This window comes from Varanus komodoensis, unplaced genomic scaffold (genome assembly GCF_004798865.1).
Source record: "Varanus komodoensis strain SLA01 unplaced genomic scaffold, ASM479886v1 scaffold5, whole genome shotgun sequence".
Taxonomy (NCBI): domain Eukaryota; kingdom Metazoa; phylum Chordata; class Lepidosauria; order Squamata; family Varanidae; genus Varanus; species Varanus komodoensis.
The window spans coordinates 21302875-21328876 of NW_025336087.1; the positions used below are offsets into that span (position 1 = coordinate 21302875).

Sequence of the window (26002 nt, forward strand, 5' to 3'; positions counted from 1 at the left end):
AATGCCCCTTAAAATGGATTTTTAGAGGTATAATAACTCCTTAAGAGTCAGTTATGCTAAACAGTTTCTCTTGATAGAAATGTTGTAAAACTCGTTAACTGCACAATTTCAGATGCCGGCTTGGTGAACACTAACTGACATTTGAATGGCCAGAGTTTGTAAAATAAATTGAAATAGTTGTTGTATCACACAGCTAGCTGTGCACAAGCTGTAGGCCACAAGGGGCTCGAACCTGACAGAAAATTACTTCAAGATGAATGAAAAGTGCTTGTTTCTCTTTATTAGTTTTTGGAGAACAATGAAAATGTTGAATTGTTTACAGAAGGACTGATTAAAAATGGTCAGCAGGGCCTGTCCCCATTGCTAACTGTTAGCCTCCCGGCCCCAGCCCTTTTTCCCTCCACCACATGCATCTTCTTATAGCCATTATGGTCACACATCTGTGTGTGAAATGTGCTCATTTTGACATTCCACTGCTGCTGTGAGCTGTTGAGGCCTTTGTTAGGTAAAGGACTGTTGTCAAGCCTAACAAGCTGGTCATGCAATTTGCTGGACACCGCAGTGGAGAATAACCCACGATGAATTGCTTTAGCCCCTAACAATGCTCAGTTCCATATTAGAATACAGAACTATTCTTTGGCTTTGTGTTGTCCAGATCCTTACAATATTTTGAAATATCCTTTGCAAAAAAAAGTCTTTTTCCCCTGTAAGAAATGCATGCCTACTGCCCAGAAAGAATATCATGGTAATCAAGAATATATGGTTGTTATTTCTAACATATGTTTTTAAATGGTGAGAAGAGGAAAAGGAACAAAAAAATTAAAGGGTGAGAGACACTTTGGTAACTGAAAATGCATCTCTCCCTCCCTCCCTCCCTCCCTGTGTGTGTGTGTGTGTGTGTGTGTGTGTGTGTGTGTGTGTGTGTGTGTTCAACTCTAGGCACAGTGGGATGCTTCAAACTCCTGTCCAATATTCTGTCAAACTGTTTGGTCCAATTTCAGGGCAATTCAAGTCAAGACCCTTTAGCACTGCTTTGCCTGTAATTTCTTTTACTAACACATATGGTATTGTTCATGGAATTATAAAAGTTTGGGAGTAATTAATATTCCCATGGGGTAAAAGAAGAGTGCATCCCCTTTGAAGCTTCAAAACATTTCTCATGATGCTTTAAAAGGGAGAGATGGAAATTGTTTGTATTTACATGGTACTGATTCTAAAAAGGCGAGGAGGAGGGAAAGGGGAAAAAACCCTCAGTTGCCTCCCCTCCCTTTTCTTTCTCCAAGTCCCTTCCCCCTACTCCCTTAAACACACACACCAAGAGAAATCACCTATTAACATGCAAGAGTATGAATGCTATTTGTGGCATTCTGTCACTATACATTGTGTACCGCCCCAGTGTGAAAGCAGGATTTTCGCTCTTTTTTTTTTTTCTCGATCTGCAGAACATGCATTCCAGGCCTATTATGTGTATAAACAATAGCATATGTAATTACCTTTCCAGGGTGGCAATTACTCTTCAGATTCAATGGCTAGAGTTAAAGTAAAAATTCTCGGTTGCAATTGCTCACAAAGCTGCCAACTTTATGGATCAAATATTGGTCATCACAGCAGAGGACAGACCCTATCAATCCAGTTTTTGAATCATCAGTGTGGTTGGGGTGGGGGGTACAGTCCATAGTCCTCACTGCTTGTGCAGACTTTGTTTCAAATGTGTTAGTTTCCAGCTTTGCCTAGACATCAGTTGCTCAATCTATACAACACTCCTCATGGAAGGAAGGGGAAAGCACTTTTGCTAGGAAGAATTTCCTCAGCAATTCTGTACGTGTGAAAATGTCTTGCCTGTCATGTCAAAGTGGTGGTTGATGTAAAATGCTGACTTGCTTGACTTCCTCCAAGTTCTGATGAGCTTTGTGGAGTAGGGAAAAGGAAATTGCATTTCTCCTGGACCTTTTCCCACTTCCCTGCCCATCCACATCCAAGCCTGCTTTTTTCCATATTGTTCCATATGACTTGCATGGCTGCACTACTGAAGCATTCAAGCTCCAGCTTTCACCAATTAATCAGAGCAATTAATCAACTAACCCTTTAAGGACAGTTTAAAATTGTGTCCCTTACTGAATTAGTGAAAAACTTATTCCACGATTCAAGAAATTTCTGGGTGACCAGGGGCTGGTAAGAAGCTACAATCATATGCCCACTTACACAGGAGTAAGTGTCACTGAACATAGAATTTATAGAATTGGTTTGTCAGTTGTTCATATAAGCTCTTTCCTTCCCCACTCTGCACATTTCATGTTGGGGAACCTTTAAAAATTATTCTGGTTTGCACCCCCAAAATTTTTATTTATACTTCATCTTTCTGTAGGAGCCTTACAAAAACACTTCCTCTGACATTTTGCAATAATCACTTAAAAGCCAGGGAGCTGATTGACTGAAAATATGTATTAAGCTGACAACCTGAACTTCCATTAAGTCTGTTTTAAAAAAAATCCAATTCTGTAAATGTAGTAAAATCAAACACAAAAATAACTATACATGTAAATACATAGATTTTTAAAGAATACACATAATGCACTTTTCATAGTGTACATGTAATATGAATGCAAAATTTAAAAATATTGCAGAGACTTCAGATGTAACACTGATACAAAGGGAAAGAAAGGACAGACATACTCTTCTTTTTCTCCATTCCTACCTCATCCAAAGTAGGAATATAGTATGAATTTGATTAGTTTGGATTTAAATATGAATCAATCTAATTCATACCTGATACCAGAACACAATGATCCTTCATTGTCTGAATGTTATGATAAAATTCTTCAGTCAAAATGTTCTACAAACATGCAAATATTAGGGGAAACTGCATACACAAACATATACCTCGGGGGAAATAATGCACAAAAAGGCATATATTAAGTGAGAGATTACTTGAAAACTATGTGAGTAATACCGGGAAGTGCATAGAAATCTTCATTTTAAAAAAAGAACTCATAAACTGTTATGGAAATAGGAAAACAATGCAGATGTTATAAGAAAGCAGAATGGTTGGATCATCCATTCCTATACCACATTCACTTCTAATGCCTCCAGCTCAAAGAGAAGTGCTCTCAAAGAAGGAAACTAATGCTCATCTCTTAAAGAAAATAAAGAAGATACTTCAAGGCATACAATGAGGAGCTTAAACAGCATCCTGCGAAAAAAACAGGTGGACAGATTTTTAACTGGGGCTGCCTGCTATGCATCATACAAGGGTTGAGGGGGGGAATCCATATTGGCTGTCAACTCATTTCCAAGGTTTATTCATGGATTGGGTCTTTAAAGTCCTAAATCAATGTTCAGCAACTTGTAGCTCTCCAAATGTTTTGACCTACAACTCCCATCATTCATCACCATTGGCTATGCTGATGAGAGTTGTAAACCAAAACACCTAGAGGGTGTTTGCCCAGCTCAGCTGAATAGCTGGGGGTCAGAGAAGTTGAAGTAGCATACCCTGCATAAACCACACTATGAATTAAGAACTTCTTCAGAGTTCCTGTTCTGGGTTCTTCTGCCTTTCCAAAGTTAGGTTAATGACTTATGGAGAGAGATTATTTTCTGTCCCAGTCTGGATTAGGTCTCCTGCGCTCTAGAGCAAACAAATTAAAAGACATAGCTGTTAATGTGTACAGTAACACCAGTTTTGCCCCTAAGCAAACAAATGACTGAAAATATATCTCAGCATTTTCATTTCAATGTTGTACAAATCCAGTGTTGGATTTCCATGTGCTAGGTCCATATTCAAATCTACACTAGTGAATATTGCTAGATTCCCTTAGCCAAGCCTCTGTCTCTCAGAGATTACAGATTTGGGATTTACATTTGGAACATACCATCAAATTTAAGTAACTAGATAATCTATTCCTCTGCAGGTACATGTGACAGAAAGCTATGACTACTACTTTCACATATATGCATGTAATGAAAGAGATATATAAAGCTGCTCCAAACATTATTTACTGCATACCATATATGTCTATGTGTATATAATATAACCTCTCTATAAGAGCTGAGGAAATTCTCAGTCTAATCTGGTTGTTACAAGAAAAAAAGTAATAATTGTAAATTACATTGAAAAATCCTGCATTTAAGCTAAATAATTGTACTTCCCACTTTTTCTATCCTATATACATATATTAGAGACGGAGAATTATTGCAACTAAGCCACATGATTGTGTCATTTCCAGTTGTAAGGTTTTTAAACTTCATACTCCATCACAGCAAACTTAGAGCTTCAGTTAAAGCTAACTGAAACTCAAAATATCAACTTTACCACTGAGGGCAAAACTAAATACACTGTGTACAAATTGGGCCCACTTCTCCCAAAATATAGTATTCCAAACTAGAGATTTCAGAATCTGAATAAGAACTAGAAAAAGAGGCATGGTCAGAATGCTTAATTAAAATGCCAAGGTTAGCAAGCAGAGATATACGCCTAGGTGGCTGATGAAAAGCAGACTGCCTCTGGTATAGGGGAGACACTGTTGAACAGGAAGGGACAGAGGAGGATGGGTGTGATTTAACAGCCCAGTGGTTCATGGTCTAGTCAAATGAGTGGCCCAATTAAGTAACATCCAGCATTCCCACTATCTGGCCAGCAAGCAGCATAAACTTGCCTTAGGGTGGAGCCAGCTTCATTTGGGAGAAAACAGAGGAGAGGAACTCAGTTTGAAATCAACTTCTGATAAAAGTAACAACTAACACCACAATTAGAGGGCTCATTAGCACCATGGCTGCTTTCTGTTCATGCCTTTTGTATTGTTCAGTCTATATTGCAAAGCCAGCCAAATTCAGTAAGAGCCAGTGTGGTGTAGTGGTTAAGAGCATGGGACTGGGACTCAGACGATCTGGGTTCTAGTCCCCGCTCAGCCATGGAGCCAACTGGGTGACTTTGGGCCAGTCACAGACTCTCAGTCCAACCTACCTCACAGGGTTGTTGTTGTGGGGATAAGATGGAGGAGGAGAATGATGTAAGCTGCCTTGAGTCCTTTGTAGGAAAAAGGCAGGATATAAATCAAAAAATAAAACAAAACAAAACAAAATAAAATAAAATAAAGGACCAATGTTAGAAGCCTCCTGTTTTGTTCTGCTGGGAAGAAGAAATGTGTTCATTTGACATTCTGCTGGAGCTATGCATGCTAGATCTCTTCTGTTTGAACATGCATGACCCCAACTCAGAGCAGAACTGCAATGCTCCAGCAGAGGATGGTAAACTTTTCCATCCCACCTGTCGTCTGTGAGGAGTCTGTGGGGAGAAAAGTGCAAAATTCCATCTGTCATATCATAGGGGTAGACTAAAAGAGAGAGAAAGTTGATAGAGACACCAATGAAGCCATTTCCCTCTTTTCTTTTTCTTTTTCCTTTTCCTTAATAACAGAGTTTAGAATTTAAAAACAAAAACAAAAACAGATCCACATCAGGGCCATGGATGGAAATATCATGGTTTGCAGTTGAGGATCAAAGATATATTTAGAATTGATATGTACAGGGAGATAGGGAGATAGGGAGATAGATAGATAGATAGATAGATAGATAGATAGATAGATAGATAGATAGATAGATTTGTACCTTGCCTTTCTTCTAAGAAAAATGGAAGTCAAGTCAGCATTCAACATGCCTATAATTAAAACAAAATGATTAATCTGCTAGTGACAGCATTAAAAGTAAAGCATCATATTTTGAATGACAAGCTATAGACAGTTTTGTTCATCTGTTTTCTCATAAAACTGACACCTTTAAGATATAACTGGTCTTTCCCATTATATATTTGAGTGTATTTTATCACGTTGAAGACACAAGAAGTATCTCTTAGTGATTAAAATAGCCCTAGTGTGTGTCAGTAACGGTACAATTCTATTCAAGTGGCTGCCTAGGACATGCTGGGAATTGTAAGCATTTTTGCTCTTTAAACGTGCACCCTAAGTAATTTAGTCAGTAACCTGATTAGAGTAATATAACAATGTATAGTATTAATCCTATAATTGCTGATATCTTTAACAGTACTACTGAGAAGGACAGCACATTCCAGAGAACTTGTCTTCCTATAGGGAGCTGCTGTAGTACAGCATGGTGACTAGAGTGTTGACCCAGATTCCAATTCCCACACTCAGCCAGAAAGTGTGCTAGATGCAGGTCTGAATTATCCATAGCCATAAAAGTCAAAGTACCGAAGGACTACAAAACTCCCAAGGATCTGTGAGATTTTGTGAGCTATGGTCCACAAAAAAGATTCAATTCAATTAAAGGAAGCTATTGTTTGATTTAGCAGTCTACTCATGCTAATATATCTTAAATCTTAAATAAATGGAAATTAAGCATTAACTGTAGCTCTCTTAGTGAAAACATGGATTAGAGCTTCACATTTAATTTTTTGCAAATGCTCATTTTCAGCTGAGAGTCATACAACTGAAGATTGTTGTTTGTGTCCCATGGCCAATCTCAGAGAATTCTTTCTATGTTTTAACTTTGAAAAGAGCATTCTCCTTTACAACTTGTTCCAAAACTGGCAAGATGAATTCTAAAAGCAACATTGAAATTTGGAAAACTTGCCATCAACTTGTCCTCTATGTTTGCAATGACCACAGATTTCCTGTCTGTGTGTACATAAGAGCAATAGAAATTCATCTGTAGATGCATCTTGAAGACCAGATGGGTAGCTGTTTATTAATGTCCTTGCACTAGAGGATATTTCGTCACTGGACAGAGATCAAATGAAAATGAATTCTTTCACTGAATGTGGGATATGCCACTGCCTTTGTCATACATTTATCCATTACAGGATAGAAGTACTCTATGCAGAATTTGTCACTGCCACTCAAACCCAAGTCTGTAATTTTCAGACTTCAGCCAATTTCATTTTAAAATAAAAGTTCTTAGTCATTTGCATTATACAGTTTCCTTGTAGTTAGATGGTGTGAGGTTTTTTGCAACAGCATTGCCATTGGCTAATGCCTAAGGAAGGTTTTCAGAGCTAAGTCTTTCCAAATTTTGTGAATACTGATGTAACCATATGGCTAGCCTATCTGGGTTAGGGTTTCCAATCCTTCTGAGGAATGACTAGGGGCAGGGAGGGCACTAGGGATGTATCAAAACAGAAAAATCCTTAAACACACACACACACTTCAATACATTTATCAGAAGCAGATCAAGTTGCTGGTGGGAAGCAGATTGTGAACTTCTGTGTCTATTAATGAAACTTGCACAATTTGAGTGAAATCCTTCAGTTCGTGGAAGCCTACAATCATTAGAGTGCCTAGGATTACAAAGACATTAATCTGGTCCTAACTGAAGTCAAACACACATAGGCTCCAGTCTAGGCTGTTTCACAGTCTAACACATCTCAGAAGACTGCATAAGAATAAAATGGGAAACTGTCAAGGGCACAAGAACAACAGTACAAGAATCCCTGCAGTCCAAGGCAGTAGAAGGCACCACTGTCTGCTCCCAGGACCCATTGGCCACTACCCACCCCCATGGCATCCTACAGCTATCACCCCTGCAGCCAACAGCATAATCTTCCCTCCTCCCTGTATGGAACCTTTCCTCAGCACAAGGTACTGCCAAGGAAGCAGTCTTGGAGATCAGAAGTAGCAACACAAGCAGTTCCCAAGGCCACCTTCCCAACAATACTTCACTATGAGGAAGTGCCCCTCATAGTAAGGCATTTTAGCCATGCAGGCTCTTTGAAGAGTCCCAGGAACCAACTGGTTTGGTTGGGTTCCTTTTCAGGAATCAACTGGTTGGGCTTCTCAGCATGCAAACTACCAGGTCTATGTTGTACAAAGAGTCATGCAAGGCATTCGTGCAACTCTTTGGTGGGCTGGACAGGCCAATGCCTCACTTGAGGTGTCAACCCACCCCTTTAGGAAATTGTGCAAGTGTCCACCCTTGCTGTGACATTTGCTCCAAGCCCATCTGCTATGGGGATTATGCAACCCTGCTACGTGGATTAGCAGAATCTGTAGTGCCCTAAATGACCCTGTGCAACAGTGAATAATTGGGAATGAAGCATATTCAATCTGCTGTCAGGATAAACTCAAAATCTTGTCCCATTGACTCATACATCATTTTGCCTTTAAAAACAAACATTTTCTGGACACAGTGCAGAAGTTTTGGTGCATTCAGAATAGACAGAGGCTTTGTTTAGCCTCTGTAAATGTTTCTTCACTGAAAGGTGCTCTTCCTGCTTCCAGAAAAATAGATTGAGCAAAAGTTTCCATTCTCCTTTTGGAAAGCAACTATTTATTTCCTGATACAAGTGCCATCATCCTACCTCAGATTGAAGTCATTCAATCTGGTCTTCTAAGATTATAAGTTTTGACAAACCCCATAAACCTGTCATTATAGGAAACATAGGTTATAGTAATTGCTCAGAACATTATAGTAGTCTTTATTGTTTAGTGTGCACAGAATACGTGAGTGCAAGGCAAGACAGAGAAGTTGAAAGTACGGTTAGTTAAACAATGGATTAACCACCAGTGCTTGATAAGATTAATAGCACCTGACCACAAGTTCAGAAGTACTGTGTAAATGTTCACTTGCTTACTTACAGGTCCTATTTTGTGGTCCACTGGGTATTGTTATTACTATTGCAGCTGTTTGTAATACCAATATTTGGATGGATACACATTTTCCATGCTGAAGTTAAAAACAAGAACAACAAGCAGAATTCACAGGTGGCTTCAGGAATCATTCACTATTAAGGATTCTGACCTCAATAAACACTCCTATTTACCTTCACCTATAGCTTGTAGGAACATTACAGCTTAAATTTGTAAAGTCAGCGGTAGTTGCATGAAATCCATCATGTGCTTTTCCTATTAGAATTCCATCCACTTTATGGAAAAATCAAAGGGCAAAGGGATCAGTGTGCTGCTTGTGGTTATACTGCATGCCTTCTGAGTTGCATGCTCTGGGAATGATCAAGAAATATTTGCATGGGAAAAAACTTATTACAAATAAATAGCTGTAAATTGACTGTTTAATCCAATGACAGTTCATCTGTTTTGGTTGTGGGTGTTCCTGATGGTAACCTAAGTGTACAATCTGGCCTATCCTATAGCTTTTCCGCCGATGGTATTCACATTGTGAATTCCAGCAACTAAAACCCACTCCCTTATATTCATGGTGGGCAAATGCATTTAAGAGAGATTTTTTTGAAATTGTAGTATCTCATTTCTTTCTGTGATTTCCACTATATTTTTACCTTTTTCCAAAATAAAACAGATCAAAATCACCCAGGGCCAGTTTAAACACTTGCCCAGATATAAAAGTCTTACTTAATTCAATGACCATCAAGTTCAGGATGGAGAATATTTGGAAGGAACAGCCACAGGGGACATCCTTTTCTTGAAATCCCAAAAGTATATAAACTGTGTTTGCACAACATGACAACGTATTATGTATGACAAGGACAGTGGATTGTTGTGTCCTGAAAACATGGACCAATTCTTTCAAGGTATCTTATTCAAAGGTGACGAGTCACATTGAAATTTCATTGATTGTTGTAGGAGTTGGACCCATGATGGGTTCTGATAATGAACTATGGACCCCTACAGCAGGCACCAGGAACCAGCCAGTGAGCCACTTAGCAAGAGTAGCAAAGTCCTCTTGCCAAGTTTGACCTGGCCACTATCAGCCATGCAGCAAGTGTCCAAACTGCACTTAGCACTGGCTAGATCTTCCGCACCCTGATTGCAAGCCTTTTTCAGTTTACTCTGACTTTTTAGACTGTGAAGGCAACTTGGCAGCCAATGACTGACCCTTCAAGGTCCCCAAGCAGCCCCTCAGAGGGGCTGTCACTGCCTGGCAAACCATTTTTAATGGTGTCCTTTGTAGAAAATGAATTTGCAGGATTGTGAAGTGCACAATTCCATGAGTGTGGAAATAAGAAGTTGACACTGGGTCAATGTCCTAGAGGGTACTTGCTGTCCAAGTAAGTTCCAAATAAGGTTTTTTTCCACTTTTGATTCTCTTGATGGCTGTCAAAATGTGAGCTGGCAAGGTAAAGCAAAAGGGAGTGTTCAGATATACATCTCTCTTTGTAGTACTATCCTCATCTTTCTTGGGGTGGGAGGTTCCACTGTCCTATGGGTGTTCTCACTTTTGCACTTGTTCCTGGTACTCTAGGTGCTTGGGAAAATAGAAAAATGTGAGTCATTCCCTTTTTAAGAGAGCTGTCAGTTTGGACAGCTAGCTATCAAAACTCCACATCCTTAAAAAAACAGTTTCTTCACAGGGCTCACTATGGTCTTTGACAAGGACAAATCTGGTGTTCTTCTGACCTCAGAGTGCAGCCTGTGCATTTTTTTCCTGAGTGGCAGGAAAGAGTGATCTGATTCCCAGCTTCAAGATTAGAACAGATTCCAGCCTCAGGGCTGAGAATCTGAAATATCCCATGCCCCTCAGGTAATGTGTATGATCCATAGGATTGTTCCATAAATTTCCTTTGAGATTTCTGCCAGCCTGCCACAACAGAATGGAACCTTATTGGACAACAGAGAAAGATAGAATTGTACAAAAGGTTTATATCTCTCCACATTCCTATGACCTTTCATATAGTTAGATAGTTGTCATATCAATATCAGCTATGTATCAATATCAGTAGGAAATTCTTAAACAGTTTTCTCATCGTTTTTCTACTTGCTTGGTTGACTAGAAGAAAAGGAAAATATGACCGTTGAACTAGATTTCTCCCAGTGAGGAACCCCTCTCAAATGACAAACTTGTGGGTGAGTCACTATGTAGACCTGGGACCTATCTCTGGATTAATTCTCTAACCTTCCTTCAACTAAGTGGGAAAATTAGAAGAGAAGTATTAGAGCTGACAGTGTGGGGGAGAAATAACACCAGGAAGGATGAGTCAAATGTGGGTAAAGAACCATAAACCAGGATAAAAACCAAATTTACACATTTTAGTTTAAAGTTGTAGCAAAACAAACAGGTGGATCTACGTAGTATTCCTGTGAATGGAACGCCACTCATTGGACACTACCCTGAAGAAAGGAAAAGATTTTAAAAAATCTGTTCCTCCTTGAAAAAATGGACAGGGTTAGGGTATGCCAAATATGGTATAGGTTAGGCTAACAGCTTTAAGATGATGGTCACAAGCCCTAGTCATAAAAGAACATTTGCTTTGAAGCAAAGGGGACTTCAACTAACTTTGAGCAACCAGTCTTTAGATAAGCAGAGTTGTGAGGAGACAAGTATGAATAGTGAGCATTGTGCTGGACTTGAGAAATTTTTCCCCAGTCATGCTGATAAGAAATGACTTCTTATACTGCTGTTCTGGCAATTCACTGAATGTTATATTGAGGGCCATGTTTAAGATTTTGCTTGTTCACTGACTAGATAGATATTTAAGGTATGGGAAAACTTTTTTTTAAATTGGGTAAAACTTTTCAGAAATGATAACAAGTGTTGCATTTAGATCAGAGAGACCCAAATTCCAACTCCCAGTTCAGCCATGAAGCCCAGTGCCATTCACTGTGTCCCAGCCTAGCCTACTGCAAAGGCTGTTGCACGAATAAATGGGATAAGAGAAAACTACATAGTCTGTCCTTGGATGAAGCATGGAATGCAAGTATAAGAGGTAAGATCCTGGTGTGTCAGTGAGTCCACAGGTTAACTTTGCAAATACTATGGCCTGTGTAGCATTGCATCAGAACTGAGCCGAAAAGGATGTGATTCTGAGAAGTATATCTGAAGGAGATAGAAGGAAATGACATGCAATCATGATGTTTCTTGGTCAATTAAACCGTAGGTCAATCCGTTAGTTAAACTAACACCAGTAAATTGAATAAATAGTTCCACATACTCTGACAGCCTTTTGAAATGAAAACTGCAGCCTTGTTTATCCTCTGTGGCCATTAGAGCTGCTGCTGGAGCTAGACTTCACCATTTTACCTTGAAGTTAGTGTTGAGGCTCCCACTTAGAATCTGTTTGACTGCTGCTATAAAAGTTGAGCTGCACTTTACTATGTGCAGAGGCTTGCACTGAGCAGATCCACTGCTGATTATCATGCAAATCAGCCTCCACTGCTGGCTCCAAAGAGGCTCCCAGCTTTGCTACCCCCATTGATCCTTTCATTGTCACAGGGATAAGGCTAACCCATCTCTTCTGACACCAGAAGCTACAAAGACAGGTTCCTGTGACAGTGACTGGTAGGAGGAAATGAATCTTTCATGTATGGTAGAAATATGGTTTGATTTAAGAAAAGAAAATAACCATATGTAATTGGGCTTCTGTCACTGTAAATTTTAATGGTAATCGTAATACTGAGGCTTCTGGAACATTAAATTATAGCTTTCAGGGGCTTCCCACTGAATCTCTCTATTATTCTTCATAACTACTTTCCCAAAGTATGTGCACCATGACATTGATATCACAATTCATGTCTAAATTCAAAATTGACTGCAGGGCCGGGAAGTGTGCCCTTGCATGAATTCTACATTGCCCTATCACTGAACATCAGAGGGATAAAAAAGAAGGATGTCATTTCTAGAGCTATAACCACCTGCTTATCAAAGGATCTGGGCTCTGGAAAACAAATCTCTTGTTGTCTCATGTCAACAACTCTAGAATAACTGCATGCATTTTGTTGTTGCGTTAGCCTATAGAACTTGCAGCCTCAAGATGTGGTGACCACCACTTCAATAGTTTTAATAGGTGATTAGGCTAATTAATGGAGGAAAAGGCTACCAATGGCTACTAGTCATGATGGCTTTGTCTTATATCCAGGTAGAAGGGCAGCATTTCTTGAATATTTGCTGCCGGTGAACATCACAGGGGTATATTACCTTCCCATCTTGGTTGAAGGCTCCCTAGAGGCCTCTGCAGAAAACCAGTTAAGTTCAATCATATATCCAACTTATCAGCATCCTGCATGTGGGTTTGATTCACAATCCAAGAATGGATACTGCTGACAGAATGGAACTTTCCTGCACTCTCCTCCAATCTACTGACCCATCTGTGCCTTCCAAATCTGTCCCAAGAAAACTAATAAGCTTCTAGTCTACTTCAGAACTGGGGTCTGATCTCCATAAATGGAATAATAGGCCCATAGTGGATAAAGTACTAAAAGACAGACTTTGTAAACCAACTGGAATCTACTGGGTTTCCTGAGGTTTGCATATTTTTTTACAAATATGTGTAAAACATTTATGGTCATACAGGCATAGTGTGCACAGATAGCAAATGTTTGTTTCTGTCACATACATAGTAAGTACAACTGAATTGCAGCTGCAACTTCCTACCACAAGTTTACTAATTTGTAATCTGTGTCATGGTCCTACAGCAAATATCTCTGAGGTCCAATATGAGGGCCATTTTACTCAAAATCAGATGCAAAACCTTTTCTCAGACTTCTCCATTTCAGGCTGCAGGTATGTATGGGAGGGAGGGGCTAATAGGAGCCTGGAGTGGCAGTTTTGCATATTTGAATATTCTAACCTTTAAAAAAAAGGGGGGGAACCTGCACATAGAAAAGTAGCATGTAAGCAAAGGACTTGTTTTCCTTCCCCATGATTTACTGCATTTCTATGTTTGTGGTCATACATCCCAGGTGTCCTCCCGCTCTTCTAAGAAATGGAAAACAGCTACTTATAATATGAACAGCATGCTGCAAAGCAGACAACTCTGATTCTACTTGCTTAAAAAATTGAACTTCCCTAATTCACAGATGTCACCTCCCTTCATACATTTCTGATATCTTCAAAATTCTTTAAAATTCTAAACATTTATTTCTTTATAAGTTCTGTCCAACATCGCCAGATCAGATGTTTGCTCATGAAATGGAACTTTCCCTTCCTTTCTTTCCACTTGCACCCTCACTTCTGACATCTCATTTCAAACCTATGATTTAGATTTCAAACCATTTGATTTAGATTTCTACCATTTCAGATCTATGGTTGAAAACAAGAATATTAATTCCACTAAATGATGCCACTGAGCTGAAGCTCCCTGTTCTGAACCACCCAGAGAACTTTGGCTATTGGTCAATATAGAAATGAAGATGCTGATCTGATGGATTCTGCCAAGTTGAATAAACCCAACAACCATGTATATGCAGGAATAGATGCACAAGAAAGCAAGAGAATATGTCCACATGTGCACATGTGAATTCTCACAGAAAATAAAGGCTGTCTCATGGGATAATCCAGTATTCATGTTGTTAAAATATAAGGCTGGGCCTTGTGTATGTTAGTTGCATCTTCCATTTAAATCAAACCATGACTAAGTTGTCCCACTGATTTCAAAGGGAGCTAAGGGCAATTAACAGCACAATCGTAAATTCAGTGGGACTTACTCCCAGATCAGAGGATATCAGAGTACGGCTTTAGTTTGACTCCTTCCCATGGCTGTGAATAAAATGAATATATTCTTTAACCAATCTCCCAGTCTGTTAGTTCTACAATACTTCAATACATTCCTGAGTTTGAAAGCTGCCTTTTATAAATATCTTTGGTGCAAGCTCATAGCATTCTTCTATGGAGCAAATATGATTGTTTCAAACAATCAGTTTCTTAAAAACCATGACGAATGTATAGAGTAAAAAGACAAATTCCACACAAGTGCACATAAGGAATAGGACACACCATGCCATCTATACTCATGATGGGGAAGGCTATTTGCTCTCAAATATGCCCTTACATCTTCCTATTCTTCCTAATTTGTCCAAATGGGTAAATCACCCAAACATTAAAACCCAACAATTTTAATAAACACCCAATAATTCAACCAAGCTCTAAGAAACAAGCCATCACTTCTGGGTCAATGTCATGATCTAAATTCTGATATGGTGTGATTGGTGAACAGATTACAAATATGTATCCCGTGCACTGCTGGTTTGACCTTGCACATAACTATTACTGGAAACAGTATCACAACTAAAATTTTAACACAGGATTCAACAGCGTCATTATGCTAATGCAGATTGCATAGTACTAGTGGAAGCCAGATTCTGAACTATGTGTGAGAGAAGCCAACTATATTTACAAGCGGCAGTGCATTTTATTTGGACCGACTAACTGTGCATCCAATTGCACAAGTATAAAATAAGTGAAAGACCTCTACTAGCCCTCTTTGAGTTTGCAGAATGACATCACTGAATACTCTCCTTTTATGGAAATAAATTTTGACTTCTTGCCCTGCTTGAAAAACAAAAGCAAAAGCCAGACCTTGTAGTCATAACTACAGCTGCACAATAGTAACGAATAACACTGGCTGAAGTCTGTAGCAGGTGAAAAAAGCTGATGGTGTAATATTGGAAAGCCATGAACCAACAATGTTTCTCTTTTATTTATTAAATCAGATTTTACAGTATTCTCTGAAAGCAGGAAACACTGAATTATATTTAGATAATCGTTCCATAAATACTGTGTGTTTTCACAGCAGTCACAAAGTCTGGAATTTATGTGCTAATTACAGACCCCAAATCATCTCTACCCAGATTTGCAATTAAAACTGAAATATTTTCATATAATACAATTCAAGGGTTCATAGCAACATCAGTGTGACATGCCGGTTATTATTTGCACAGTACATTCGAACATTTTATGTTTCCAAAAACAATTGTTTCACTTTTGCTGTCACTGGGCCTGCTGTTTGTACAGCTGGGAGTGGTTATAAGTTAGTGTAATGTAATTTTTAAAAAATCAGTAACCAATATTCTGACTTGGTTATTCACATGTGGCAGACATCAATGGAAACCAATGATAATTAGAAGACATATACATTATGAAAAATCCTCATACATCATAAGCTTCATAGAATACTATAGGACTTGTTTGTTTTTAATGCACATGCTTTTAGAAGTAGGGGCTGACAGCAAAGAATAGCCAGAATGCAAATTTAGGGAAAATGTTGAATAATTCAGTAGCTTGTTATGTGATTAAATCTGATTGGTTCCCTACTAAGATATTGCCCATAAAATGATTTCCCATGGTAGTATTGGTTTCAGGATAGGACTAGGATGGAGGGGTTATGATGTCCATTAAATGGGAGAACAAGGCTTACTTGAGCTAATAATATCAGGGTTGCACAGAATGATTGATGGTCTTTAAAAAGGCCCAGATTGGTTTCATCTTTCTTCAGATTTTTATCACTGACTTGTTCTTAGTCATGTGCAATCACTAAGGCTAAAAGAGGTAACAAGTGCTTGATGTATGATACTTGTGCCACTTTTGTCAGAACTGTGTTTATTCTTATGCTCTGTGTGTGTGTGTGTGTGTGTGTGAGAGAGAGAGAGAGAGAGAGGGAGAGAGAGGGAGAGAGAGAGAGGGAGGAGATTTCACAAAAGATGGCAATATGAATCTGGACACTGAAGGAGATGGGTTAAGAGGTAAGCGAAGATCTTGTTCTGCCTCCTAAAATGGAACAAGATTAACAGCTCTTTCTCCTTCCAGCTTGACTGTTTTCATTATAGATTATGACTACAATCTTATATGCACCCTCACTGAACTCAATGGAACTTACTTTGAGAGATGCAGATAAGATAAATAAATAAAGACATATACAAAGCAAACAACTTCCTGCAATATTTGTATTCTTAATTCTGTCTATACATCTGTAAACCTACCTAGAGGCAGGTCTTTCCTATCTTCTTAGCCTGCAAGGAACACCAAACTCCCTCTGTCTTTTTAAAAACTGTATCAAGTATGCAACCATTTAATTTTTGTAGCTGAGCCATGTAAACTGAGTATGTTATGCAGATTCCCACAACACATAAACTCTCAATAAGTTTTCGGCAATATTTTCAACATCTGATTCATATTCAATTCTGTATGAGTGAACTGCAAAATGTTGGGTGGGGGCCCAACTGAAAAGGGAAGAAAGCGACATGAAAAGTCCTAAAGACTTCAGAAAACAGCATTCTGTAGTGTGAAAAGCTTTCATTTTGGGATCCTTCTTTGTTCTACCGTGAAAACAAAGCACCAGACCAGCAGGATAGGACTTGATCTAACAGAATCTGACTTGATTTCACCCTTTGTTGTTGGGGGGAGGGGGGAAATGCATGTGTGTCAATCTATGTGCGTTTTAATAACATATACACACACATGCAAAATCCAGCACTGTACATGTGTACGTATGACAAAGTGTGTGTCCAAATTAATGGACTCATAGGTCCCCTCCCTCATGTTGAGCTTATCTCATGTAGAGCTGAATGGTTTTCTGTTTTGACAATTTAAAACCCATCTCAAGATTGTTTAACAAAATCAAGAGCAGTTCTTGGCAATTAATTTCTGCAGTCAATAGTATTCTCAAACTGGGCAACTCCCCTTGGAACTGGGAGCCACAACAGAAAAAGCCCGAGCAAGTGAAAGAGCAAGACAATTCATTAGACAATTCTGCAGCAGCTCAAAGTGGCGGGGGGGATGTCAGCCCCTGCTCCTATGCTTCAATACTAATGAGAGTCATTGCATATTCATAACCCTAAATACAGTCAGCTTCTTATAAAAACTTTTGTCATTGAGGCTTCATGGCAAGAGCAAAGCATTGCACTCTTCGTGTCGTGGCACTTCCGCCAAGAGAGTTCAAGAGCAAGATAGATTGTTTTGCAACGCAGCTTGACAGGGAACTAAGAGATACTGCCCCCAGGGTCCCAAAACTAAGCTTAGTTTGATTACAAGGCTCCAAGTAATCAAAGAAACAAAAGAGAGGTGGGAGGAGTGGATTTTTTTAAAGATAAAGGAAGGCTCTAAAGATATAGCTTTCCTTATTGAGTGTTCAGAGTAATTATCTGCTGGCAGTTTAAAACAGTTCATATCAATTTTTATCACAGAAGAAGAAGAACAGTGATCTCCAGCAAACTTGTTCCCATGTTGTAGAAACACTGTAGCATGTCTTAATAGATACAAATCTCAAAAACCATATGAAGCTTCCCGTCAATATCAATAGCGAAGATTAGGGAACTCAACCTGTCAGATATTAAAATCACTCCTGCCAAGCGCTGAGCTGCCCAGAATTCTGTCACAGCAGGTTGATCGTCCTTTGTTGTCAGTGTCTTCTTTTTGTGAGATGCATCTTTATGGTTACTATTATTTTTTTTATTTTTGGCTTAACCATCTTCCAATACAATCCTGAGGGTAAACATACATGCACAGCGAAAGTGAGAGAGAGCATTGCTAGCCTCTGACCCCACTATACCTGTCTGTTGGGGTAGCTATCAGCATCCCTGAAGTCAAAGAAGGAAAGTGTCTCTTTCAGCACCCACTTTGAAAAAAGGCCTTGAGCATTTTCTCACTCATAATGATGTCTTCAGCTGGAATGCCAGCACATTTCCTCATCTTCTTGACAGGCGAACAGACTAGAAGATATACATAAAATTAAAATAGAATGGAATGTTAAAAGAAAGGTTTGCAGCTCTGATTACATGCAGACTTGTTGTAATTTTGTAAAAAGGCATTTCCAAATGGATCCATTAATATATGCCAAAGCATTCCATTGCTCAATAAAATGTCATAAAATATTAGTGGGGGACAAATATCTGAACTGTTAAACATCTTAGTCATATTTATACAGCCTCAAAAAAGAAGGATCTTGTAGTTATGATTGATTGAAGGAACTGATTATCTTCAGATATTATAAGTGCTGAGACTTTAAATTATCAGCCATATCAGTCTGATTGCAGTAAAACATGAAAACATTGACTTTTGTCTAGTTAGAGAAATTTATTTTCCCCTGAATGACAATCCTTTAAGTAGAAACCAGGCAGTCTGCCAGCTCTCCATGTCATACACTGAAGTTGCAAAGGCAGGCCATATTTTCTGCTGTTTGTCTAGGCTCAATGAATGCTGCTCAGGACTTTTGCAAACAGTTTCGTAATAAACATCTCTCTGCAGAAGCCATTTCGGGCATCCTTAAATCAGCAAAGAACAAAATATGCACATTTAGAATAAATACAATTATAAACTGGTTTGCAAGGACATTCTACATAAAGTCAAGTCTCGTCACTTCTATAAGGTATTTCTTTGAAAAGAAAAACACAGCTCTTTAGAATGCAGCTTCATGAGGACGTTCCAATAATATGCAATGAGACTAAAGTAAATACTCTTCGTAACTGCCAGCACCATGACAGCTTCCCAATGAAAAGCAGTCGCTCTTCCCACAATAACTCATTTGTGGTATCTTCTTTAATATCACCCACTGCCATTTTCCTGCCGCAGGAGGAGCATAAACACAGGGGTTAACATCCAGGGATATCTGAGACCTAAAAAAAGGCTCACCCACCACTGGCCTTGAAGATCTCTACATCTCCCTAACCCACCTTTAAAAAAATATGTTCAGAGCTCTTGAATCTCTCTTCCACAGTACATGTACCCTTGCTCTTCTTGCAAAATAGAAAGCGGTATTCAGTGGTGTCCTGCCACTAATTGAATGCATCCATCAGCAGAATGAGGAGACACAATTTCACTAGTTCCCCTGCCTTCCTGAAGCTTATTACAGATTTAGTGGCTCTATGGGCCTGCTAGAAGGAAAGGATCACTAAAGATTCCACTCCCTATACTGCTGATGCATCCAAATACCACCCACTTAGTTACTATGAATAGTTTTTCCCCCTTATGTCTGTGCCACTGGTCAGATGAACATTTATCCAAAAAAAAAAAGATCAGCTTGCAAATTTCTTCTAGGTCAGGGGTGGGCAGAGTATGTGTGACCCATCAAATGTTTTGACCTTCGGTTACATGATCCCTCAGCAGCAGCTATGCTAGCTAAGGCAATAGGAGTTATAGATCAAAATATCTGGAGGACCGCAAGTTGGTCTGGCTGATCTTGGTGATGAGGCATGGTTATTTTCCTCCAAAGTAGTGCTCTGGTTAACCCCAAAGAGTTTGCGTCAACGAAAAGTTCAGCAGCATCAGTTTTAGCAGCAGGGTGACAGAATGATGGAAGTCATAGGTGCTATCTTTTTTTATTAAAATAACTTTTTAAACACCAAAAGAGTAAGTAGTATTCAAAGCCTTATTTCTTATTAGCAAATTCAGAGGAGGGGGAAGGTGGTACAACTACATGAATTAATTTATATAACTATATTAATTAATTTATGATTAAAAGCTATCGACCTAAGATAAAAGGAATCCAATATGAATTGCCTTTTCTGTTCTGAAGAAAGCAAGCAAAAAATAATTTCTTTAGTTCATCATATTCAATTGCCTGATTTTTCTCTGCATTTCACAAGGAATTAATGAAATTATTAATGAAAGCTGTATGAAACACGATAACTCTCTGGACAAGTAATATCAGTCTGACTTAAAGACATAGAAGAGGAAACCCAAAGGAAGGTCAAAAAGCCAGGATGGCACATTGCCTTCATCTCCTGCTGTTGGGTCTAATCTCCCAAAGCATGTTGGGTGGCTTTAAATCTCTTCTTTTAAAATGGCAAATGTGTTGAAACTAAAATGTATATATTACTGTTTTGATCTTCTCATTGATTTATCATACATGAATATATATAATACAAATTGAATTTGAAATAAAAATGCAATAATGAAATATTACTCATTTATAAGCATTTATCTGGAAGAGTACAAAAATCAGTTTGCAGATGACCATTGACTCATACACATGCCAGACTGGTGTCAGTTTCTCCACTCTTTAAATGTATGCTTTTCTATAATATTTCAGGCTGTATCCAATGGTGTCATTTCTCATATAGCACTAGCAGAGAGCCACTTTTTTCTGTACTTGTGTAACATGCTTGTACATAAGCACGCACAACCAGTTGCACAAATGCAACTTTTGTTGGATTTTCCTCCTGCATATAGTTTGGAAACTGGTTTCCACTTGCAGTGCCAAGTATGCTAACGACACAACTGGTTACTTCCCTTGGTTTCCTCACTCCAATTCATAATTGCATTAACCAAAAATACTTGGACTTATACCCCAAATTTACACCCAGACACCAAATAAACCCAGGCCCCTGGACCAGAGCCAAATATTCAAATACATGTATAGAGATTCATGTGTATGCATTGCATTACCTATTTTCAGTAATGAAGCCAATTCACTAGGTCATTGAGTACCATAGTAAATATATCTCAAGGACTCTTTGGTAGGACAGAAAAAGATATACTTAAGAAGCAAATAACAGGCCGCACAACATCAGCCTTATGATTTCTTTCCATGGCCATTTATCACTCTAGAATGGCCAAATGTGGATCTTCATCTATTTCAGTCTGGACTTCTAGACTCTCCTCAAAACAAGAATCCCTCTCCAGGCTGTGACCATTTTCTCAGGTCACACCCCCTCTCTGGCCTCAATATTGATTTGATTTATTCTATCTTGGTTTTTTCCATCTTGCTCATACAATTACAAAGATTTCCGGGAAGACAAAAAGTGTATGGGTCTTGTACTGAATAATGATAAAAGGTCAAATCTGTATCTATATCCACTTTTGACTCTGGACTCTGTTCACTGCCAGAAGCTGAACAGGTTTCAACCAAGTTAATATGGGCCTTGATAGGAAAAAGGTCTTCCAGCCCTGCTCTAGAAATGACATGTATATGTGCACACTCTTTAAGATATTAAAAACATTTGTTTAATGCTTTTCAAATACTAAAGCATGGTAGGCAAATCACATGAGTGTGTTTCTCGGCATCGGAACGACTCCCCATGAGGAGAAAGGCTCATCAAAATGTTCATCCATCTGTGGTGTTGCACATCCGGACACATCTTTTCCTTTTTCTAGGGTGCAGCTTGCTGAACACCTTAAACGTAACCAGGACAAGAGACACAGAGACTGGTGAGTCACAAAAAATGAATGTGTACCCCACAGTTTCATCTGTGGCATACATAACATCAGTCCATCAATGTTCTGCAGGTGGCCAAGTTCCCTTTCTCCCAACACAGACTATTTGGTGTTCTCCTACATTTTGTGCAGTTTGTCCCTCATGCCAAAAGGTTGAAATGCTTCTCCTCAGGTTTAATTACTGGCAGTAAGAGCTGTAAGCCCAATATTTTCCCTGCCCACCACTGAAATCCAAGCTCCCAAATGTAGTTTGGCCCTTAGGCTAAAAAGGTTCCACAGCCCTGTTGTGTCAGCTTTACTGGGGAGCTGCTGCCTCGTCAGGCCTCTTACCAGCAGTCCTGTGGGCTTTTTTCAGCTAATGAACATTCAAGTCTAGTGCAAAACTACACCAGTCACCACTGACAGCAACAGCGTTGCCACTACCTCAGGCCAAAGGGCACATGTCTTACACCAGTCACAGGAACATGGGAAGCTACCTTATTCCTGCTCAAAATACATGTTCATGAGGCCCACTGCTATCTTGCCACAGCTTTCCAGAAAATGGTGAACCAGACATGTGTAAACCCTCACAGCAACTGTTTCCCTTTCCTCCCACATGACACACCATTCCCTTCCCAATTTGCTCCCACATAATAACGAGAGAACTGTTGCCTTAGCACCAGGGGAAATTTACTATTGGGGCAAGGGGCACTGGCCTTGCCTCATCTCCCTCTCTGCACCCTATGCAGCTAGTCATGTCTTGTTCACTTGTTTGTTCTCGCTTGGAAGTCTGTTCTGATTCCTGTGGTTCTCCCCTTCTGTGCATGTCATTTCCAAAGAAAACCCCCGTTTTCTCCCACTCTCTCTCTCCCACCCTCACACCCTCAACAAGCAATCAGTCCTCATAATCTAATGCAAAATGTGCCTTCAGGGAGGACATCTTGGAGTTACACTCTGCTTTATTCCCCAGCTTTGCTGTGATTGGTTCTTCTACGCCAATTAGGGCCAATTGTTTGTGTGTGGGGTGTTACTGAATGATACCCTCAGTGAAATCTGTTGCTCCGTTTGTGTGCTGCAACTCATTCTTCCATCAAAGGCGAGAGAAAGAGCTCAGCTCAAATGGGCAGGCTTCCAGAAGAAATCACAAGCAAGTAACCAATCCCATGAGCTTGGGAAATTTGCTGTGTTTGGAAGAGGGAAAAAACAAGTGAAATTGAAAGGCTGGGGGTGGGGGATGCACCAAAAGTCCAAAATTTCAGAAGGAAGCTTGAAAAGCACAAAAGTACTCCCTGTCTTTACCTGATGCAAGAACATTTTCAGTTTGGAGTTTGTAAATGGTATCCATTTATTCTGTGCAGTTTGGAGTGGCAAATTGCATAAAATGACATACCAAATAAAGCTGCCCCTAAGGAAAACACTGTGCAAAACTTCAGGCTGCATTCAGGCATCTTTGTCCCAGATTATTCAAAGTTTATTGACAGGACTAAAGTGGATTTATTTACCACACTGTGGTTTTGTAAGTAATTTGTATGCATACATTGAAGAGAAACTGCTAAGTAACTTACAATATTTCAGAAGGGTGGGTATGCACATTAGGGAGTTGCTATGACTAAGAAATAGTTTTATGGTAAGATTTTTTTTAATTGTGATCATTTGATAGCACCAAAGTCACAAAAACTCTATGTGCTTTATCCTTGATGGAGTGGATTATACTTTACTAAGGAAAATATGTGAAAATATACACCTCAAAGCTTGTTCACAGTGCACAGTGCAAAATAATCCTTTAACATTTGATGCATTTCTAAATGGGATTCCCTTCCCCACTTCTGTGAGAAATGTGTTGTGTTCTTTGCTGTGATTCTGTCTCAACAAACACACATGGTGAGGGAGCTGCATTCACAAGTCATGACCAGCAACCCTGCCAGGTTACATTTCACAGTTTTTTACCTCAATGTGTCTGGATGGATGACCAGGCCCATCATGGTAACTGTCACCCTCCATCTCCTTCCCTCTCAGTACTCCAGATAGTATCCCACAAGGCACCACATGGAGAAATGAGGTTCCTCTCTTTGACAGCTACACTCATGAGCCAAGTTTGGTTCACAACTGTCAGGCAGTTTCTGTTGTACATTAGTCACCCTTGCCTCCTGCTCTAGAAGACTCCACTGGAGTTGGGGGGGGGGGGGGCTGATCCACACTGAGGCACGAAGAAGGGAAATCAGCTGGATGGCACTAGGGAAAGAAGCAGCATGACTCAGAGGATAAGCCCCATTGCCTCTTTAGCAATCGAGAGGGGAAGGAATCAGCTGGACAGAGGCACCTGAGCATGGGCTACATGCCTCAGTGGACTCCCTCTGTCATCCCTCTCATGCATGAGCAGGAGGGTGGGAATCAACCGGGTGGCCAAGCCTGGTTGAAGGCTGCGCCACTAAGGGTATTCCGCCCCCACCACTCCTCATTCTTGCTCCAGTTCTCTGACAAGCTGGAGCAAGAAAGGCAGGAGCAGTGCCACTTCCCCCCATTGCTGCCATCCTGCACATCCAGCTCATGTGCAAAAGAGGTGGCAGATGGGGAATCCAATAGGTCATGCAGCCCTAACTAGACACTGCTCCCCAACTAATTCTTTCCCCTCCCACTCTCACACGAGAGGGTCTTCCCTCTGGCAAGCATGAGGGGCAAGAGAGGAATCAACTGAGCAGTGAGTCCTTTGTCAGCACTGACAGCTGATCACCACTTTTGCCCCAAAACTATAGGGAAGGAATCAGGCAGAGCAAGGGTACTTTTGACAGTTTGCACAACATGGCAGCTGACATTGGCACTTTCTGGCTAGCCACTTGGCAAGAGTGGCAACAGGCTGCTCTAGCCATGTGACTCTGTGGTTCTGGCCTTAGTACTACAATTAATTGTTTTCCAGGTTTGGGCAACACATAAGAAATCATAGAATAGACCACTGTTTCTGTTCATGGTTTCTAAAAACCAAATGAAATACCATGATGGCATTGAGATGATGACATGACAAACCACCAAAGGTTTTAAAAAAATGTTTGTGTCATGAGTGAAAGGAGTGCTTGGTGCAATCATACTTGCAAAGCTTCTGGAGCATCAGCACACACCCCATATAGTCTTTCAAGAAGAGGTGGTGTCCTTCTCTGTTTTAGAGAAGACTGACTTATTGCTGGGCCTATTACCTGCTATACCCGACTCCTAACCCTAACTCTTGAGTGGCTTCCTGGAGCTCATGCATGGCCCCTTATTATTTAACAGAATCAAGCAGCCAGGGAGGAAATGCCAATGGAACATGGGTTTGGTGACTTGCGTTGATTTTCAAGCAGTTTGGGAGCTATCCCATGCAGAATATCAGAATATCCACAATGAGCATCCATATTTTGGGCCCATGTTTTTGCACTGCAGTGGTGCTGGGAAGTGTAGGATCCATTATTTATACTTTTGTCCTTCTGTGACTTTATGTTGGTTTGGAGGATATACCTACTTTGAAAAAAATGCTAATTAAGAAGTACTGCGCATGTGTGAGGAGGGCCTATAAACCTGCATGTTGGGACTGCTGTTATTTCAGGAGTGCAAGCACTTCAGTGTTGATGGTATCATCACAAGGGAAGAGGACCGGAACAAAGCCATCACTAGCTGTTCCTACCATTGTCTCTGGCCTGATTACCGCCTGCCCTCTGCCCCACCTGTCCCAATGGACATCAGTCACGACTGCCTCCTACCCTGTCTATGGATACTCTGGAAGTACCTGGCTGGCTACTATCACAGTAGACTAGATGTGTGTTTGGTCTGACCCAGCTTGTCATTCTCATTTCATGCTCTATGTTTAAAAAAAAGGTTTTCTTTAGCTGATTTTTTTTTCAGTCAATATATGCTAGATTGAGATGTGTAAAAAAAAAAATTCTGCCCATTCCAACTATCTTTCTCTGAAAAACTCTTCCCTAAGGAAGGATGGAAGAAAGCAAGCGGTCAGCGTCAATTCTAATTGAGTTCAACAGAACAACTGGTGCTTCTAAAAATAGCAAACATGTGGATTTTCTTGTTTATTTCAGAAAGAACCTCATTTCATGAGAAAACCCACAAGTAAACGGTGAAGTCTGTGAAATGACTTCAAACTTAAAGTGGATTAACTGCTTCCTTTGTTACATAACACTTCAAAAACCAAAGTTTTGTTACTGCACACCAGCAGCTATGACAATGAGTACAAAGATCAGTATTTCACAAGCATGTAATG

The 26002-nt window shown here is 39.8% G+C and overlaps 1 long non-coding RNA gene across 1 annotated transcript in view; it reads right to left on the reverse strand.

Annotated features, from left to right (window-relative positions):
• Positions 1 to 2422: 2422 nt before the first annotated feature.
• The window catches only part of LOC123031651, a 30215-nt gene continuing 6635 nt past the window's right edge, over positions 2423 to 26002 (reverse strand). Inside the window, exons 2-4 of the long non-coding RNA XR_006416347.1 lie at positions 18182 to 21742; positions 5605 to 5653; positions 2423 to 3625 (exon numbers count right to left, since the gene is read on the reverse strand). This is a non-coding gene — a long non-coding RNA (uncharacterized LOC123031651). The remainder of the gene's footprint in view (positions 3626 to 5604; positions 5654 to 18181; positions 21743 to 26002) is intronic.